At 40.7% G+C, this 17,983-nt stretch overlaps 1 long non-coding RNA gene across 1 annotated transcript; it reads left to right on the top strand.

The window, feature by feature from the left end:
• The first annotated feature begins 1,743 nt into the window (after positions 1–1,743).
• LOC311255265 lies at positions 1,744–17,963 on the top strand. Its single transcript, XR_014622348.1, has 3 exons — positions 1,744–1,891; positions 2,254–2,406; positions 17,860–17,963. It is a non-coding gene; the product is annotated as an uncharacterized lncRNA (long non-coding RNA).
• The last annotated feature ends 20 nt before the right edge of the window (positions 17,964–17,983 follow it).

Raw genomic sequence — 17,983 nt, 5'->3', positions numbered from 1 at the left:
GCCAGCCAACATTAATGTTGTCATTCTTGAACATTAGCACAGAATGTGCATCTGGGAGTGAGTCATTGTCACACTGCCTGCATGTACAATAGCTCTTCTTTAGTGTGTCAGTGCTGTGTAAATACATATTGTGAAAGTGTTGCAACCACGATGTTGACCAACAGAAGGAGCTGTTGCTGGGTGGAAATGTGTTCAAGGTCTGCACTTTATATTGTTCAATAAATAACTAAGGCCTAAGAGAGGGAAAAGCAGCACTAGGGCCACAATTTTACTTTATTTGTGTATATGTGGTACTTATAAGAGCTTATTTTTTAATTTATTTATCACAGTTTTACCTCAGCTGGTAAATAACTTAATTATTTATCCAACTAAAGTTATTATACTTATTATTCAAGTGTGAGTTAATAATATGGAGGCAACACAAATGCCGGCAAAAACAAAATAGACTAATATTTATATTTACGGAAAAATATTCAAATACTTAATCTATCAGTGCCTGAGAATCAGACTTTAATACCATTCAGCTTTAGTTTTTTTTCAAGTACTGTACTCAGGTACCCTTAAGTAATTGTATCAAGGTAATTGTACTCCCATTTTATGCCACTTTATACTTGTACTTTGTATTTCAGAGGCAAATATTGTACTCTTTACAACACTACATTTATTTGACAGCTATACTTTACGTAAAAAACACAAGACCAGTTTATAAAATGTGAAATGTGTTGTTATGGATTAAACTAAACAAAATGTAAAGCAGCTCAAACATAATATAAAATGCATCATGTTAATGTATCAATACAAATATTATTTTATGTAACTAGTAAGTGTAGTAATAAAAAACTTGCATTCTGTGATAACTTGATTTAAGTAAAGGATCTCAGCAGTTTTGACACCACTGCATATCAAACACATCCCCCTAATATTCTATCTTCTATTCTTTTGCATACATTTGGCTTTTAACCCACAATGTAAACTTTCTGCCTCATAATTTAAACTTTTTATCGCATAATTTAGATTTTTTATCCCATAATTTCAGTTTTTTAAGATCATAATTATGACTTTCATCTTATAGTTTCAACTTTTCATCTCATTATCTAGATAATAATAGACTTTGTTATCTTATAATTATGAACTAATCTCATATTTATGACTGTTTATGTCATAATTTCAACTTTTTATACCATAATCATGACTTTATCTTATACTTTAAACTCTTTATCTCATGAGTATGACTTTTAATGTCATCATTTACATTTTTTAAGATCGTAATCATGACTTTATCTCATACTTTCAACTCTTTATCTCATAATTATGACTTTTTATCTCATTATTTACATTTTTAAAGCTCATAATCATGACTTTATCTCATACTTGAACTGTTTAACTAATAATATTTTTTCAATCGAGCTTGGTTTCCATCTCATCCCGCCTCTCCCTCACAGAAGTGTGCTTCCACAGTCGCTGCATGTCGACATCTTTAATCTAATGTATATATACCCTGGTGTGTGTGTGTGTGTGTGTGTGTGTGTGTGTGTGTGTGTGTGTGTGTGTTGTCAGACTGGTGTCACAGGCAGGTTTCAGGGCAGGAAGCTGCAGCTCAGTGTGCAGCTCGAGTTTTGGTGGGCGGGGCCTGCGGCGGAGACCCCGCCCCCCAGCCTGTTGATTGACGCGCGCCACTGGCTCCTCCTTGAAACTCTTTCCTTCCCTCCCCCTTCGTTTTCCAGTGTAGTGCGTTGATTTCATACCAAAGTCATACTTAACATTCCACTTATACTGTCAAACCTCTGAGAAATATTCCGGAAAACAACAAGGCGCCAAAATATAACAAACTAACCAAACTGACCAGCTGCTCTCATTGAGAAGAAGAAGGTGACTGCCAGAATAAAAAAAGGTAAGTTGTGCACTGATGTTCCCTCTTTCTGTTTTCAGCTCCTTTTTTCTGGGGAGTTTTTTCATGCCGCTTGTCTCGGGTGAAGTTTTCAGATCATTGTCATTTTTTACATTTTTCCGTGGAGCTCCTCGCGTTGGGAGGGAAGAAAACATTTGCAGATTGATAGTCTATTGTGTTTGACTTTGCCAGTGTGCAGGGATATCTCTGACAGTGCTCTGTACAATCTGATTTCTCACCGGTAGCCCCGCTTCATTGACACACACACTAATACAACAAGGGGGGAGAAAAAAAAAAGAAAAACAAAGCTTCTCTATTGACAGCGGAGAAGTGGGGCCAATATGTTTGTTTTGTGTCTCGCACAGTTCGTACCTGGATCCAACACTTCCAGCCTTTTTTTTTCTTCTTCAAGAGGAATCCAGCAGTTATTACCTACAGGCACACAGAGAGAGAGACAAACAAAAACGATTTGGAGGAATACACAACTTCAGTCTGGTTTGGACCTCTGCATCCCAAAGGTAGGAGAAACTTCTTGATTTGTCAGCAGAGTCAAATGAAGGCACGAGCTCTGCAGCAGACGTGGATTTATCTGACCAAAGCAGCAGTTTTATTTATTTATTAACACAGATAAAGCAACAGATAGTTTCTCTTTAGTGTTTCTGTGTGGCGAGGGTGGAAATCAATTTGACAAACAGAACTTGAGTTTCTGTTTTCACTACTTTTTAATCTTCTTTTGTGTCTAAACGTGTTTTTATTTTACAATTGTTTGCTTTCAGTTTGAGAGTAAGAAAACTTTTTTTTCTTTTTTACAAACCTGATCTAAACTTTTTTTTTTTATTTGTGAGCACACAACATGCACACAGGCACGTACAACAACATGCAGTTTAAGTTGATGTGGACTTGCAACAATTTGTCCATCAGTTATCAACTATTTTGATAATAAAAAGGAAAAAAAAGAAATAAAAAGTTAAAATCCAGTGCTGCCAGCTTGTTAGATGAGAATATGCTCTGGTTGTCTTCACTCCTCTATGACAGTGTAACTTCTGTAGTAACATATCTACAGGTTGGGGATTAAACAAGACATTTAAGGACGTTATCTTCGGCTTTGGGAAACATTTTTCACCATTTTTAAATTTTTTATAGACCAAACAACTAGTCAAGAAATCAAGGAAATAATGGCCAGGAAAAAAATCAGTAGTTGAAGCCCTGAATTAATATACAATATACATACAATCAAGAACGACACGTGTGCATACCTAAAATGATTTACGTTACATCACTGCGTTCGTGCCCGTAGGCTTTAGAACAGAACAGGATAGATAGATGCTTGAATTAGCACGAGATACATTAAAAACACAACACATCAGGGTCAAAAACAGGACACGTTAATACACAATAACATATAAACATAACAGGAGCTACATCAGAAAGAGCGTCTGGTACTTTAGTCTTTGTTTATTTAGAAATACCAAACCTTCTGTATTAGTTGATAAGCTGATGACAAAAACACCTACATGAAATTCTTAACCCTTAAAAAAATACTTGGTTTTAAGCTGCTAGCAAAACAATTATGTACATTAAATGTCTTATAACTTTCATATTATCTTGCCGTTATTTAAAATTGAAACAGATTTCAGAATTATCTATCTATCTATCTATCTATCTATCTATCTATCTATCTATCTATCTATTCTTTCTTCCTTCTGTGCCAACAAACAGTGCATGTGATGATACTCTGCAAAGTCCCCCTAAGTACATAATTCACAGGTGGGGATTTGACATGCATGGATACGTATGCGAGCTAATTGTATAATTATACGCAGGCCACCTCAGGCTACACCTGCTCTGTGGCCTTCTGTGTTGTTTGTTAGTTCAGGCTCGGGGTAAACCTTTTTTTTTTTTGTTTTGTTTCGACCGAGCCAAATGTTTTACCTGATTGGAGAAATGTAAAAACAACATGTTAGCGCCTCCTTCGTGCTAAATTTGTACAGTCATATGAGCTGCAGTGTTAAATCACAGCCAGTCAACAGGTCTGACTAAACAACAGAATGCAGTCTGTCAGGTTGGTCACAGTGAAGCAGAATAACCTGTTAACGTCCTCTGCTGCTGTCTGTCTCCTACTATCTGTTTTCACTGCGGCGACAGGCCGTGAAGTTAGAAAATGTCATATTTTCACAATATTGACATTATATTTTTCTATATTTTCACCGAGTTTGAGGGGAAACAAAGCTCCACGACAGCTTTTCCTCCGCACTCTGTCTTTAATCCACATGGCTGTGAATATAAATACGCCAGGCTTTTGGTGAGGTCTTTGAAGTCAGGCTGCGTCTCTTCCGAGGTACGCTCTTTTGATGCAACACTGATATGGAGGATGATCAGATAATGCAGGGCTTTCTCTTCTCGTCGGTCGTGTTAGGTCACGGTTGAGCGGCTAAATCGACAGTTTGAGCCCTTCTTAAGAACTAACATGTGGAAATGATGTTCTGAAATGAGACGACCAACCAGCACAACCAAACAATGTGTCCTTGGTAAATGAGACACGCCAAGATGCCTAATAATAGATTTCGATGCTGATGGGTAAATCTGGAAAGGATTAAGCTTTCTGCTGCTCCGACAGATTCCCCTTCATTGTTTTATGCAGCATGAATGCATCAGGCCTCCCAATGTACAATGTGGTCTCTTTTTTTCCTTGAACGTACTTTATGTTTCTCAGCCGTTGCGCATTTAGCGTGTACGCTGTGTGAGAGTTAAACGCGAGGGGGGAAAGTTTTATGACTTAACCCGTGTCGTGGAGGTCAATGAGATTGCTCGGGGTGATATCCTCTTAAAGTGGCTGTTTTCTCTTTTTACTCCCCATCTGTGTTCCTTCAGGACGGGAAGAGTTAATGAGCATGTGTTCGCTCCTTAAAAAGAGTCAGAAATCTCCTTGTGTTTGTGATTTTCTTCATCAGAGTATTAATCAGGTATACCAAATCATTTGTGCTGATTCCAGTGCATCCCTCCTTCTTCCCCTCTGCAGAGTGTTTACTTGGGCGCAGGTCTGTTGACCGTTTGTGAGCAGCAGCTTCGCCCGTTTGTGTTAAACCCACAGAAGAACGGCTAATGAGCTTTTGCCCATTTGTGCAGACGTTGGTCGCTTTTTAGCACCATCCCCAGAAGTGCTCGTCCAAATGGTGGACACTTGCCCCTCTGTCAACCCAGATCTGAACAAATACCACTTATGTCTGCGTGGTGAGCACACAGAGGGCCTCAGAGAGAGAAAAAGCCTGCAGCTCTCAGCAGAAGCACATTAATGACAATCTGGAGGACAATGTGCAGTCTAAGTTGCAGCGGTTGAGTTAAAGATGAAGAGAATATCGTGCTTTGTGCAGTGGAAATAAAGGCTGAATTTCAAGCATTTCCGACCAAAAAATAATCAAATATATCTGAAAACATATTCCAGTCACTTCCCCCGGTAACACAATTTATCAACATTGTATTCACGTTAATGCACTGCACATGTTTACATATCCTCCAAACCATGAGGTTTTAACAGATAAGCTTCCCTGGCCTCCTATTCGGACCACTCAGGGGAGGAGCCGGGGAGTGGCCTAGAACAGTGTAGTCTTTGTGTCAGTTGTCCCCAACTTGCTAAACGTTTTAGTTGTTCTTTCTCCAGCGACCGACTGTTACGAGCGATGTTCCACATAATATGTACTCTGACGAGGAGGAGCTCATAGATATAATGTCCGTGGGAGTGTGTGTGCCAGCGTCTGTGCCTCCTTCCAGCCTCCATTATAGATAACAGGAGGCTCACTCTCGCACCGGACCCGTCTGGTGTGTGTGTGTGTGTGTGTGTGTGTGTGTGTGTGTGTGTGTGTGTGTGTGTGTGAGGCCTGTGTGTCGCACTGGAGCTCCAGTGACCCAAGGGCACTCATGTGAAACCCCTTTAATCCCTGTGCTCAGAGTGTTTTGGGTTGGGGGATGATCTCCTTCTACAGCGCAGAGTTATTCGCCTTGGTTGCTCCGAATATAAAACAACACAGGTGTCAGGCCTTTATGAGTGTGTGCGCATACTCTAAATGTGCGACACGTTTCAGTTTTTCATGTCTAATCACGGTTTTTCCTCGTGAAAATCCCTTCTATATGGCCCTGATCAAAGCCACGGCTGCTTTTAATGCCTTGTTCCACAATTTACATGGTTAGATGAGTTATTGGCTTGTGCATTCTGCTGCAAAGTTATGCATGTCTTAAAGGTTTCACAGATTATGGCTTCAAACCGCTCCCCTCACCACAAAATGACCAATTCAGGCTAGAATGGCTTCTCTGCTACGTTCCCTGGAAAATTTCCGATTAAAATGCTGATTCAGGCTGTTAAAAGAAGAAAAAAAAAAGCTCCTCTCTGGCGCGCTCGCTCCGTTTTGTGTCAGTCTTTCCCTCTTCGGCTGGATTTGGGCTTAATTCTCTCGAAGTGTTACGATTCAAGGTAGACCACCACGCAGCCAGCAGGGTCCAGTGTTGAAATAGAACAACGAATGAATGAATGAGGCTGAATTGTGCCCACGCTCCGGCTCAACGTGTGATACTCATTTATCTGCCTGATTCAGTAACCTCTTCTTAACTCAGAGTGAGTTTGCCCGTTTCCTCACCATGTGATTTGTTTACAAGAAAACAACAAATAAGAGTCAGTTGTGGTGAGTTTTATGGTGCGAATGTTTGAAAAATGTACGTCAGATTCTTCCAGCTCGGATCGCTTTCACACATTTTCATTCTTGCGTGCAAGACTTTACCCTTGTTGTTTTTCTTGGGCATGCAGCTGGTATCAAACTGCAAATGTTTGACTTGACAAGGGGTGCATATGGTGTGTATGTGTGCATGTGTGTGTGTGTGTGCCTCGACTTTTCCCTCTGCCTCTTGCCGTGTGAGCCGTTGGCCGTCCAGCCCTCCTCTCACTCTCAGCTCTGATTGTTTCCTGAGCGCCGTGCCAGATAGGAAGTAGGAGGAAGTTATTGGAGGAGCTGGAGAGAATTTATTAGGGCCAAACACAGACACAGGAGGGAGAGGGGAGGGTGGTGACTCTGATTTTTCGGAGATGGGGCTCGTGCTTGCATGAGTGCGAGGAAGGCGGCGGCGTCAGTGGCGAACTCTTGAGCAGACAGGCCCACACGAGCTCATCACCTTCGATTTATTTCCTGAATTGAGCCGCTGTTACACAAACAAACATGTGCGATTGCTGTTAATGCATCTGTGTGCGTTGCTGTGTGTCAGTGGGGGGAATAAGGCAAGCGTCTCCAGCTCCGAGAGCAGCTTTTCTGGCCTGGGACCTAAAATGTTTTCTTTATCTGTAATCTGACCTCAGAGAGCAGCTGCTCCTTCTGCCACCAAGTCCTGTTGTTTCCCCTGTCAAGTGTGTGTTTGTGTGGCTGTTGGTGTGTGTGTGTGTGTGTGTGTGTGTGTCCGTGAGGGGTGGGGTGGGGGGTCTCACCGTGACATCTGTGAGCGCCCTTCAACCTTAACAAGACGTGTGGTTTTTTCTTGTGGAGGAGTTTCGGGGCTGTGGATTTGTTACTGTGTATAAATGTGAAGTTCGGCGGAGGTGTGTTTAACTCTCAGCTAAGCAGGGGGGCTTTCGGCTGCCAGCAGGGGTCTGTTCTCTGCCAACAAGTGTCCCAACTCTCGCTGCAACTCACTCAACAAAGGCTGCTTTTTTAGAGACACGAACAAATCCTGTAGTGTATTGGTTCACAAACAGATGGAGGTATATACAGTACGTTATGTTAGCGGGCAATGACAGACAGACATGCGAACACTTCCATCTTATTGTTTTTCCCCTGTTAAAAGTTTTTTTTCCCCTCAACATGGCAAGTTTTTCCTCATTCGAAATGGAGGGGTCTAAGGACAGAGGATGTCGTTCACTGTACAGATTGTAAAGCCCCATTGAGGCAATGCGATTGTGATTTTAGGCTATATAGATAAAATTGATTTGATTTTGAAACACAACAGGCCTGATGGCTCAACAGTGGAAGAGACAGATTCGAAGGAAATCTGTTAACAATCTGCTTTGGGACATGAGTCAGTAGAATTGAGTCATGGTAATGAGTGTGTGCAGATTTACGGACAAGAGACCGACCAAAAACTAATGTTTACTGTTATAACGAGAAATAGTAGAAAGGACAAGTACCTGTGATAGAAATGTTTATTTTTTTTCTCTTGAAGCCGCAATAATCAGCTTTTTTATAATCTAATGACAATGTGTAAGGAGAAGGGACTCGTGCAGTGATTTCATTTGCGGTTCTCCTCAGCCTTGCAGCGTTTTAGCATCTTCCAGCTCCTTGTTTTGGATTTACGACCTGCAACTTGAGTGCTCTTGATTGTATTGTTTCAAACAAAGCTTCTGATAAACCCACTGAGCACAATGAGCTTCAGTGATAATTTATGTCAAACATTTGCTCGCTCCAGCTTCTTTAATTTGAGGATTTACTGCGTGTCATTTTTGTTAATAAATGACGAGTCTTTGGGTTTGGACTGACGGTTGACAGACTAAACAATAAACTGATTTATTATAAAAAATTATTGGCAGCTGAATCAATAATGAAAATATCTGTCAGTTGCAGCCCCACTGAACACTGCCTGCCCAGCACCGAACAGACAACAGAGAGACACAGTTAGCGACTAGCTGATGAACACAGTGGAGCATTGAGCAGGTAAAGAGTCAGATTTTTCTTTCAGGAGTTGGTGGAGACCAAAGCAGAGCTGAAAGGGGAGGAAGTAATAGATTTACATTGATTCAGTCGGCAGAAACATGATTTCAAGGAAGTGCTGATGTTTCTAACAGGTTGGTGCTTCACATTATTAAGGTGATAATATGTCAACAGCACCAACATGAATTCTCAGCCAATATGTTTTTTTTGTTGTTGTTTTTTTAGGGCCAGTACCGATACTGATTATTATTAATGCAGATTGCAGATTGTCAGGCTATTACTTACACTGAGGTGTAACTGGTCAGTTAGTGTTGTGGGCTAGATATTGAGTAAGACCACAGTATTATGACTACAGGCAAAGGGTACAGCATCAGAGCCAAAGTAATAATAATGTGTTTATTTTATCGGCAGTATGACAAAAACACAACAACATGGTTGGGTGATTCTGATGCATTTGCGGTTAAACTCTTCATACGGTATGTACATACTTACTGAATAATGATTCTGGTGCATTTACAAAAGGTAGAAAACTGAAAACTGCCATTATTAGTCCTCATCAGGATACGTGCTGTTTTGTTTCGAGCAGAGATGCACAGTAGGTCGAAGACAAGGTGCTCCATGACAACTGGTGCACTGTTTTCCAAAGCACTTGAAACAAATTTACATCGACATGAGCCACAGTTTGTCAGCGACTCTAAATGTTTGTATCAATTTTTGTGTTTAACACAAACCCACAAATGTGATCTTCAGTCCAGTGGGCCAGGTTCATAAAGGTGGTGGCTCTTTTGCTGTTGTCATCTGATGCTCCTGCTCTTTCCTACAATACAAAATGCACCGGATGTTTTCTGCACAGACTTTTCAGGCTGAAGAAAATGCACATATTTGTTTTGTTATGTTGCCTTTTGGTATTTACAGCATTTTTTAATGAGAGCATTAAAACGGGTCATGTTTATATCTAGCTCAGTCGCGACATCATTAAAATGACATTTTCTCTCACGGATGTTTTGCATTCAAGGACGAGAACGTTTCTGTTGAAATCCAGTTGCTCAGAGGAACCAGAGTTGAGGTTAGGAAATACTTAAGCTTCATAATGAAATAAATAATGACAAGTCACTCACTGTTAAATGCCTCACTGTGGTTTTTCGCAGTAATGCTACTATTGGCTCGCATGGCTCTCATGGTGGGATGTTTAGTCTCTTAATATATGGCAAAAAAATCCGCTCTGTCTGGTCTTAAACGTGTGTCAGTTTGACAAATGCTCCTTTGTCATCAGTGGACTGGAGAGGAGATGTTACCATCAGACCATTAAATTCGGAGACATGACAGAGAAACTTTGACTCAAGGTCTTGACTTTGAATTCCACTGAGTAAGTAGAAACCCATCTGGTTGGTCCATCTGATGATCTCATGTTCAGTGGAAGATAAAATTGAGGCATAAAAACTGGCAATGCAAAAAAAAAGGAGTCAGCCCGGCTCTGCCTGAGTGAATAAGTGTTATTGTGTCAAAGCCTGAATGTCACACCGTCCACTTGTTATTACTGAAACACACAGACTGTGTTTGTTTTCCTTTGTGAGGGATTTCCTACACTCTGTGGCACACCTAAACAAATGCCTGTGATGGAATCCCTTTCCTGATTTAGGCTATACAGACAGCTTTCTTCCATGTGACCCAGCAGCCTGAGAGTGACTCAGTAGAATTACAGGAATTCATCGGGACGTTTCACCGCACACAATCCTGTCTAGAAAGAAAAAAGGAAACTCGGTGCGGTGCCAGCAAACTCGGGCTGGTTCATAGATGGAGTCGGAGCGGAGATAAGCCGATTGCTGAAAGCGGACTGCAATGCGATCGCCGCGTTCGGGGCTGGGAAAAACGGGAAGAGGGATTCTGGTGCATGAATGGCGCCGTTTGAATGAACGTGAGAGGTGCATAGCTCCGCAGCGTTATTCCTGCTGCATGCTGGAATGCTGCCGGTCTCATGGCCTGACTCACAGAGAGTGGGAGGGGAGGTGTGTCCCTGATTTTTGTGTTAAATGTGGCAGGAGTGTGTCATTCAATCAAGATCCTTCAATAAAACCTCCCACCAGCCAACAGCTTGAGGGAGTCTCATACACAGGTTTGTTCGTGGGACAGAGGGCTACAGCTAACATTTTAGTTTGTTTGTCTTTATTTAATTTATTATAACATCCTTTTCATTGATTTAGTTCAGTATCATGTACAGAGTACTCTACTTGCATAGTAGGCCCAGGAAACTACATACAACAAAGATATGAATCTATGATGTTGTACAAGAACAAAACAGTCCCTCAGCCAATTAATTCATTTTGTTTATTCTTTAATCTTGAGATTTTTAACAAAACATCAAAAAGTTCCTTCAGAATTTCCTTTTAGGCTAAAATGTGTCCTTAAATTTTCTTCTTTTGTTCGACCACTAGCCTGAAAATATGACATTTATTATCACATTAAACAGAAAGAAGATGAAAATCCTATTAATCAATTAAAGGACAAGTTCACCCAAAAGTGAGTCATTATCTACCCAGCCTCATGTAGATGGAAAGTCCGGTGAAGGTTCGTAGTTCACGAAACGTTTCTGGAGCTTCACAACGGCGCTGTACTGCGATGCTAAACAACTGAAGTAGTTTGCGACTTTATTTAATTAAGAAAGTAAAAAAACAACAACTATAAACAGTAAAATGGAGCTTGTCCAAGTCCCAAGATCCCAAATTGATTTAAAAAGACGTTATTTACACCCTTGTTTAAGCCAAAATCTTCATTGTAGCTGCTAAGCTAAAAGCTACGCTAAGCTTTCAGAAACTTGGATTACGCTGGTCGAGCTGTACAGAGCCATTTTATGTTTGTTTGTATTTTGGTTGTTTTTAAAGTCCTTTCTTTAGGAGACAAGTCAATTCTTTAAGAGAAATGTGGCACTTTTTCGCTGTGAAGCTCCGAAAATATTCTGAAACTTCACCTGACTTTCCATCAGCGTGAGGCTGACTTGATAAAAATGACAGAAGTTTTATTTTTGGGTGAACTCATTTTCTTTTTCATTTCATTTTTATTTTCTGCCTGTTGATTTATCGGCCATATTTCATGTGTGCTGCTCCGTATATCTTTACTTTGTTGTGTGAGTGAGTCATTACTATGTTGTGAAGTTTCTCACCCAAACTTGGCTCAAAGAGACATGACAGTGTGTTTGTAACAGCTGTTCTAATATAATCAATATGTTAATTACAGCAGCTTCTCTTCTCAAATGACACACGCTGCCAGTAAATCACGCCGGAGAGCCGAATCCCGAAGGTCTCCCGTTGGAACTGTGTACGATTGTCAAATAGCTGTTGCATTCGAGTCCATAAAACTGTCTTTGTAACTTTATTTACCACTCACTTTTATGATGAAGTCATGACTATTGTCCTGATTTTAAATCCTGTGACTCCAATAGAGGAGGTATTGAAAAATGGCTCCACTGACAATGCCCTGCCTCTAGTCTGAGCTCTGAGCGTCACAAAGCGGGAGCGTGTTCACTGCTGATGTTGCATTCCAGCTGGAACAATCCCACTGTTTTCCAGACCCCAAAGTGGACGCCTAAATTGGACAACACACCCCCCTCCCCTCCGACGCCCTTCCCCACTCCTCCCCCTCGCATACACACCCCCTATCCCCCTCGGCTCTCCAACCAACCAACCAACCCACCCACCACCCACTCCTCCCATACACGCATCCCCTGGTCTCCTGTCCTTATTTGGGTAGAGACGTTCTGAGCGCTGGGTGGACGGGGGGGTGGGGGGGAGGCAGAGGAGGGAGGGAGGGAGGGCGTTGGGTTGACACAAGGGAGGCAGGAGGAGAAACAGTGAGCACTCGCAGCCCTTTCTTAATAAGGACATGTCTGGAATTCAGGCCCCTCTCTTGGTGAAGAGCCTCTCTTTTCGCAGCACCTCACTTGAACACACTCTCGTGAGCACTCGGAGCTCCGTTGAGGTCGTCGGATCGGCGTGTTGCACTGAACGCCGCTTGCTGCTCTTCACGGCTCACAGTGCGGAGGAGGTTTGCTGTGTTTTCTCAGCTATAATTGGAGATCAACAATAGAGCGGCTGCTCCTCCCTCCCTGCGTCTTTCACTGTGCCACTTGTCTCTGATTATTGCCCCGACCGTACTGAAGCTGTTGCCCCTCAGCACCTGTGCGTTCATTAATGAAAATACTCTGAGCTGCCCTGAAAGACATTTTCACACCGGACCACACAAACAGCATCTGCTTACTCGAGCCTGAGATGGAAATGTGTATGTAACATTAGTGTTTATGTTAAATGCACTACAAGGAACTTTTAACCAGTTATGAAACAGTCTCAATACAATACTGATGTGTCGATATGACCTAGACCAAGACCAACAGCGAGGAGACTTCTACACGTAGCTATTATAGTTATTCTTAATGTACCGGGGTTAGATTACAATACTTCTGGTTTGGATAAGTCATAAGGTTTAAATTATTTTGTATAGCAGTGTGCTGAGGATGAACTGAGGAGTCTCACAGCCTGAGGAAAGACACTGCTCTGTAGTCTGGTGATACGGCAATAAAACAAAGTTCACTTTGCAAGTTTACGTAACTAACAATAGATACGTTTTTATGCATCGTGTATACAGCGGTGTTAAAAAAAAAGTCTCACTCTCTTTCAAAACAAAAGCATGTTAGCCAGATCAAGATCCTTAGTACAGTACCACTTTTGTCCACAGGGGCCGCCAGAATCAACAATAAAAGAAAGTTTCTTGCAGCTTTAATGGCTCTTTGTGCCTGTAGACATTTCTGTTTTTAATTTGTCAAAGTCAAATCATTATGGCTAATGTCATGATGTGCTGCCATATTCAGGTCTTTTTGATGTGTGTGCCCTCTGTTTTATTTTGTTTCAATTTAAAAAAAAAAATCGATTATATCCAATTTAGGGCAGCAACTCAGGATTCTTTCCATCATGGAGGAATTATTTTCTCATTTAATGGTCAGCAAAATGTCAGACGTCAGTGAAAAATGGGTAGACAATTAATCAATTTGTCCGTTGACATACAATACAATGGGAGTTATAATGATCAGTGAATAATCATTTTTCAAGCAGAAATTGCAAATATTTGCGGTTTCCATCTTCTCAAATGTGAAGATTTGAAGCTTTTTTCTTTGTAATGCGAGATTGTAAACTGTTGGTTGAATAAAACGAGACATTTAAATGCATCGGCTTGTAGTTTCACAGTCTTCAGGCATTTTATAGACAAGATGATTAGTCCAACTAACAATCCAAAACGCTAAAGTATTCAGTTCGCTATAATACAAGATGGAAAAGCAGACAAATGGTAAAAATTTTAGAGGCTGTAACCGGAGAACTTTTGGCATTTTTCCTTGAAAAAAGACGATAAACCAGTTTTGCTGAAGCACTAACTGACAAATAGTTGTAGGAACTTTAATTCTGTTTCTTGATGTATTTACTTACTTACTTACACGTTTCTGTGTGTTTTTTATTTTCTTTGATTCAGAATTTTGTTTATTCACAAACTGGCAGCACAGAGTATAATTAAGCGCACACTAACTCCAGTCGCATGTAGTAAGCTGCCATTGGGAGCGATCCAGCCGTGTGATCTGTGACGACTGAGATGGATCACTTGAGCTGCTGATGAGTGCTTCGTTTCAGTGTTGAGTTTTAACACCGTGACCCTGTTGCAGAGGGTCCGCCATAACCAATACCCTCTCAGCTAAAATTAGCAGCCTGACTTGTGGATATTTGTCAAACTCTCGTTTCGGTTCAGTGACGTCCATGAATTTCATGTTGTAAGAGGCAGAATATCACCGCAGGAACTGTGTTACTGGTCTACTCGCCTTTGATCTTTTGAAATTCCCGTTAAATGATGATGGGAAGGGAAAGGAAGCGTCACTAATCCTCCACCTTTGCTTTTTCACCAGTTTGTGGTTCTCGGATGATTTGGTCGAACTGCGGCGATTATAAAGTGTGAATCTCGCCAGATACTGAGATGTGATCAGAAAAGATGAGGTTAAAGGAGATTATAGAGCAATTTTGAACAGCCATTTTGTCATGTTATACAGTCGTTATAAAAATAGTTAACAAAAAAACAACTCTTTGGCTTCACAGTTTTGGAGAAAATATACTATAATGATGATTGATTGAATATTGATTCAGTATTCCAGGTATTCCTCAATCTAGTTGTTTTTAATCATCACAAATACTTATTTGAATTTTTTCTTTCTTACTTTTTGAAAAAAATATTTATGTATAACTATGCTTATGCTCAACATGGACCAACAATTACCCATTTTCACTTCCTATTATACTCCATGCATGGCTGAGTTTCTTTGCTATACCATTGAAACAGATGTGTTTCGTATTTTCTTTCTTACTTCGTGAACAAACATATCGGCTGACACACACAAATATCCCTCAAATGTGGTTATCAAACACTTATGACAAAGACATAAGAGGAGCAGGATATTTTGCAGTTTCACAATACACTTTATCGTCTAAAATAACATCAGAGCACCAAAACAATAAACTTCCCTGAGAATTCAGATTACCCAAGGCGTTTAAATATGAGTGCATATTGGACAAGGTATAAGGCAATACTGATATATATATGTGATAGGCCAATATCGGCTGATCTATTGGTCGGGCACCAGTTTGTAATTTCTACTTCACTTTTACACACATAGGTCAACTTGATATCTGGGTTGATTTTCATGTTTCAGGAATCATACTCTTAACAGTTTATGGCTCTTTTAACTGCACAAAACCTCATAAAAGAGATCAAATATGTTTTTTAATGAAAGGAAAAAACAACACACAAAAACCCTACATTTTAATTTATACTTTTCAGGAAACACTAATTTGGACGCTCTCTCTATTTATCCATTATTTTTGTCAGCATCTGCAGAAACCATAAAGCAGAAACACAAGCATCCTGGGAGGATCATGGTTACCTCATAGACTTCCATTTCAGAAACAATACAATGCTGAAAAGGCAGCTTGAAAAATACTTAAGATCTTTGCCTGCAGTCAGCCATAAGCCAACCACATCGGGACACAGTTCCCAGACCACAGGAATTCTTTGAGGCCAGCGCTGATTAGTGAGGTCTTTAAACTTCGTTTTATGGAATATCTTGAATTCATTTGGCCGTTTCAGAGAAATAAAATATAGGAAATTATAGTAATAATTACGGTTAACATTGTTTATTCATACAAATTTAATGACTGCCATAAAGAAAATGTCAAAGAAGCCAAAGCAGCGACCTATAGATGAATGACATTCCTCAGTCTGATGTATCTCATCATGCTTTACATGAACTCACACAGTTCAGGACCTTCTTTGCATCCACACAAGTAATCCCTTTTTTTTTTTGTTAATTTCTTAGGAAACTTAGCAGGTTACGTATGAAAATGTGTTCATAAGCTTGTAGATAATGTGATCGATTTATTTTAACAAACCTCTGCTTCATTTTTCTCCTGTATTTCAAAGATCTTGTCGGCGTCCAGTTCAGATTTGTTTGTGCACATCAGCAGTGTTGTGTCATGAATTTTGAAACAAGGAAACAACATTAGAAAAAGCCGTTCACTGTGCCTCGAGGTTATCACAGTTCATTGTGCTAGGATGTAGGCAAATCAGCAGCAGGATGCTCACAAATCATAAAAAAACCTGCTCATCCAGCCGCACAAACGCCACAGGGCTTCTACATGCTTCCTCATACCGGACTGATTTCCACCGCGCACGTATGTCACGCAAATAACATGTTGATCAGACAAACGGCAGCTTGTAATTATACTGTGTGATAAATCGAGTGAAAGTCCTGAATGTTGCAAAAGATCTTTGTAGCTTTGCGGTCATTCGTGAGGGATTTTCTTTTTCCTGATGGCGTCGCATGTCCTGCAGTTCCGACTGTGGCCACTAGAAGAAAATCGATACAAGCCGTGTATGCAGGTGTTTTCTCCTGCACAAAACAAAAGCCTCACGTCGACTGACTTTTCTAATGTTGAAAAGCTGAACGTACTGTCGTTTAAGCAGGGAAGTGTCTTTATTAGGAAAATGCCGACAGCACGCTTGTTATATTGTGCTGATTATTTTCCCCACTAAATGAGAAAAAGGGTTGGTGATTTCCCCAATTTTGTTATTGTCAACACAGCCCATGATTAGACCAAAACGTTAAATGTGGTAGTATGTCTCTCATTACTGTTTGGCCTTCCCACCCAGTCTGTGGCTCGCAGACTCCTATTAAAGACATAAATCGTTAAAATGGGTTACAAATATATAGATTCTTTATTTAAACATGTAAAATAGTGCCTTTGTTTGGGACTATTTGCAGTTGTAATGCAGATTTAATGTGCTAGTGAGTATTTACATCAAGATAGTTTTGAGGTTTGACATAAAAAATAAACAGTGCCTTTGCTTATTATTACAAAGCATGGCAACTGTGTGGCTCACTGATGTGTTGAAACATGGATGTATAAGGGAGGTGGGTGGCCCTGTTCATTTAATTTCCCTTGAGTCTCGGATTAGGGCTGCACAAAATGTCACATTTCAGCATCGACATCGCAGTGTGCACATGTGCTATAGATACATTGCAGAACATGCAATGTCAAATAAGACCTATCTCGCATTATGTGCATAACCTCTATTGAGCTTTTGAAGATATCTGGTGAAAATTCCTGTATTTTCTTCATATCGCAGAAAACCAAAATATCCCAATTTCAGTTTTTTTTCCAATATCGTGCAGCCCTAGCTCAGATCTTCCACATTGTTTGGCCCATAGAGCCTGCACGCTACAGACGCCTCCCGGCTAACTTCCGGTTTAGTCGTCCGCTGACTTGAATGGGGGTAAAATAATTCAGTTGGTGGCTCTTCTAGACTTTCCAAATCAAATTCTGACGGTGAAACGAGTCATCTCATGGGGGTTGTGACACTTGTATCTTATCCACTGTTTTACAGCTACTTGTTTCACAATGGTAGCTTTCTGTGCCAGTGTGCATCACGTAACGTTGTAATTACACGGTTTGGCCACTATGTCGAATTTGCTTCAAAGCCTAGCGCTGTTCCTGGGGGCTTGTTGTTAAATGCTTTTAGACAACAGTGGATCTCTAGAGAGGAATAAGCTACAGTTTATTAGGCTGCACAGACATGATTTAGACTTGTTGATAATAAGAAAAATGTAGAGTATCACCTATCCTGTAACTTGGGTTTAATATGTGATTATGAATACGATATAAATTAAAATCCAATCAAAACAACTAAGCAACTTCTGTCTTTCTTCCACAGATCTCCCACAGATCCTTTGATATTGGGGCTCGGGGTCGGGCCCAGGGGGAGCCGCCACCATTGCGTCCAACGAGTGGAGCGCCAACGGTAGCCCAGAAGATGGGCTGGACGGGGACAATGAGGA

The sequence above is a fragment of the Pagrus pagrus genome (genome assembly GCF_965226575.1).
Source record: "Pagrus pagrus genome assembly, chromosome: 3".
NCBI lineage: Eukaryota > Metazoa > Chordata > Actinopteri > Spariformes > Sparidae > Pagrus > Pagrus pagrus.
The sequence above is the reverse complement of the archived record's forward strand: the minus strand, read 5'-3'. Positions and strand labels throughout refer to the sequence as shown.